Below are 3,605 nucleotides of genomic sequence, written 5' to 3'. Positions count from 1 at the left end.
TGTGACAAAAAAGATGTCTCCTGGTCTCTGTATTCTGGTCTCTCTCCTGGTCTCTGTATTCCGGTCTCTCTCCTGGTCTCTGTAGTCCGGTCTCTCTCCTGGTCTCTGTAGTCCGGTCTCTGTAGTCCGGTCTCCCTCCTGGTCTCTGAAGTCCGGTCTCCTGGTCTCTGAAGTCCGGTCTCCTGGTCTCTGTAGTCCGGTCTCTCTCCTGGTCTCTGTAGTCCGGTCTCTCCTGGTCTCTGTAGTCCGGTCTCTCTCTTGGTCTCTGTAGTCCGGTCTCTCTCCTGGTTTCCGTAGTCCGGTCTCTATAGTCCGGTCTCTCTCCTGGTCTCTGTAGTCCGGTCTCTGTAGTCCGGTCTCTCTCCTGGTCTCTGTAGTCCGGTCTCTCCTGGTCTCTGTAGTCCGGTCTCTCTCTTGGTCTCTGTAGTCCGGTCTCTCTCCTGGTTTCCGTAGTCCGGTCTCTATAGTCCGGTCTCTCTCCTGGTCTCTGTAGTCCGGTCTCTGTAGTCCGGTCTCTCTCCTGGTCTCTGTAGTCCGGTCTCTCTCCTGGTCTCTGTAGTCCGGTCTCTCTCCTGGTCTCTGTAGTCCGGTCTCTCTCCTGGTCTCTGTAGTCCGGTCTCCTGGTCTCTGTAGTCCGGTCTCTCTCCTGGTCTCTGTAGTCCGGTCTCTCCTGGTCTCTGTAGTCCGGTCTCTCTCCTGGTTTCCGTAGTCCGGTCTCTATAGTCCGGTCTCTCTCCTGGTCTCTGTAGTCCGGTCTCTCTCCTGGTCTCTGTAGTCCGGTCTCTCTCCTGGTCTCTGTAGTCCGGTCTCTCTCCTGGTCTCTGTAGTCCGGTCTCTCCTGGTCTCTGTAGTCCGGTCTCTCTCCTGGTCTCTGTAGTCCGGTCTCTCTCCTGGTCTCTGTAGTCCGGTCTCTCTCCTGGTCTCTGTAGTCCGGTCTCTCTCCTGGTCTCTGTAGTCCGGTCTCTCTCCTGGTCTCTGTAGTCCAGTCTCTCTCCTGGTCTCTGTAGTCCAGTCTCTCTCCTGGTCTCTGTAGTCCGGTCTCTCTCCTGGTCTCTGTAGTCCAGACCCTCTCCTGACGGGGGGGGGGGGGGGGGGGGGGGTCTAGACCCGGTCTCACGGGGAGGGAGGGAGGGTCTAGACCCGGTCTCTGCAGGTTTTGACCGGGTATCAGAAGTTAATCCAGCAACAGGAAATGAGCCCCCTGTAATCCCGCCAGCCGGGGGCTCTGGTCCTGTTATTAAGTCCTTAATAAACTGGAGCTTTCACCTGAACCCTGGTTGAGGAACACGGGACGAACAATACGAGGCATGCACTTCATACATGCAGACAACTATGTAAACTATGTACGCATACATGCATCTACCGCTGCTCTCGAGGAGCTCCCGCCCCCAGTGTGCGTGACTCCGCTCTATGTGTGTATGAACCGTCGCTTCGGATAAAGCCGTCTGATAAACGCCCTAAAGGTCCAGAAGGAATGTAGCCAGTACAAATGTGATGATGAGAATGGAAACGTGAATCAAACACCGGTGATAAAGTATGAAATGGAACCAACTTAAACCGCAGATGAATGATGTGCGTGCACGCTCACAGCGCGCCTCGCGTGCGAGTGCCCGCCCACAGGTGAGCGTGCGGGTCCAAAGGTCCGTCCGACCAAACACAGCGCTTACCACGGGGACCGGACAGGGCGGCGACATGGCCCACACGAAGAACCGAGAGACCACCTGCTCCGGCGCTGGAAGCACACCCGGAGAAGCGGCGAGCCCGCCGGGGGACGGCGCTGCAGCGGCCGGGGGAGAGGCTCCTTCTGCCGGCTCCAGGACCGGGGCAGACAGTCCGTCCCCGGGCTCCGCGGCCGGTTCCGCGGCCGGACCTCGGAAACCCAACAAGAGTTCTAAGGAAGTTTATTTTGCGGTCCTACCGGACAAATACCAGCCTCTCCTGGAGGAGGAGGAGGAGGAGGAGAGCGAGGAGCAGAGGTGGAGGAGGAAGGAGGAGAAGAGGAGAAAGAAACGGGAGAAACATAAGAGCTGCAGAAAGGTAAGCGGGCGCTCGGACAGGGAGCCGTTCCTCGGCGGGAGTCTTGAGAGACGTTCCGCTCTTCTCCCAACGGCAGTTATCCATCGGTTTGAACTTCAAAACTTAAATGAGGGAATAACTACTGGAACAGTGACGTATTGTGTGTGTGTGTGTGTGTGTGTGTGTGTGTTTTATGGTTCGGGTTCGACCAATCGCAACAGTCAGGTGTAGTGATTGGTCCAGCTGACTGTGTTGTGATTGGTCCAGCTGACTGTGTTGTGATTGGTCCAGCTGACTGTGTTGTGATTGGTCCAGCTGACTCTGTGATTGGTCCAGCTGACTGTGTTGTGATTGGTCCAGCTGACTCTGTGTTGTGATTGGTCCAGCTGACTCTGTGTTGTGATTGGTCCAGCTGAATCTGTGTTGTGATTGGTCCAGCTGACTGTGTTGTGATTGGTCCAGCTGACTGTGTTGTGATTGGTCCAGCTGACTGTGTTCTGATTGGCTCCTGCAGCGCGTGGGGAGGGCCTTGCGGTGGACCTGGCGCTCGCTGGTTGCCGGGTTACAGAGTCTGGCCGCCGTCTACTCCGCCCCCTTCACCGCGCCCACCACCCTGGCTGCCGCCTGCAGCAAGGCATGATGGGAAGACAGAGGACACACACTGCACAACAACACACTACACAACACACACACATCCTACTAAACACACACACTACTACACACCAACACACTACACAATAACACACACACTACTACACAACAACTAACACACACACTACTACACAACAACACACACACTATTTCTCACACCAACACTACGGCTACCACACACATTTTAATTCTTTATTTGAATCCACCAATCACATTACATCAGACAGGATTCCAATATTTTGGAGGTGAGATACTGCTTTGTTCAAGGATACAAAAACATCTCCTGTGCCAGACTGCTGCGTGTCACTGCTGAGCCGAGGAACACGTTGCTAGTGGTTAAGGTTAGGGGTTAGTGTTAGGGGTTAGGGTTAGGGTTAGAGTTGTTTCGATTTTCTGCTGGAGAGCCCTGCCAGCGGTAACCCACTGAAAACAAGAGACATGAAAAACCAACACCACTAGCTTGCATTGATAGCCTAGGTCCCTTGGTATTTCCAGAATGATGGTACTTCATGATTTTATCGTTAAAGACCATTACACACACACACACACACACACACACACACACACACACACACACACAGTCACACACACACAGTCACACCTGGAGAAGGATGTATAAGGAAGGACGTTGAATATTAAACTGATCACTGAGGATATTTCTTGTCCTGCTTAAATAAAAAACGTTGGTTCTCCACCTGTTCTGCACCACGTGTCTGTGTGTCCGCGTGTCCGTGTGTCCGTCTGTCCGCGTGTCCGCGGGTCCGTGTGTCGCACTCAGCGGCCGCTGGGGGGCGCCAGCCTGTTGCCGGCACACACGCTAACTTACTCTAGCAGGCAGACAGACAGGCACTACACTTCTCTAGACGACAAAGTTTCTGACAGGAGAAGAGACAGACAGACTGACAGTTAACGACACGGACCGGAATGCAGACGGACAG

The sequence above is a fragment of the Pollachius pollachius genome (genome assembly GCF_949987615.1).
Source record: "Pollachius pollachius genome assembly, chromosome: 4".
Taxonomy (NCBI): Eukaryota; Metazoa; Chordata; class Actinopteri; order Gadiformes; family Gadidae; genus Pollachius; species Pollachius pollachius.
This window is presented reverse-complemented; position numbering follows the sequence as displayed.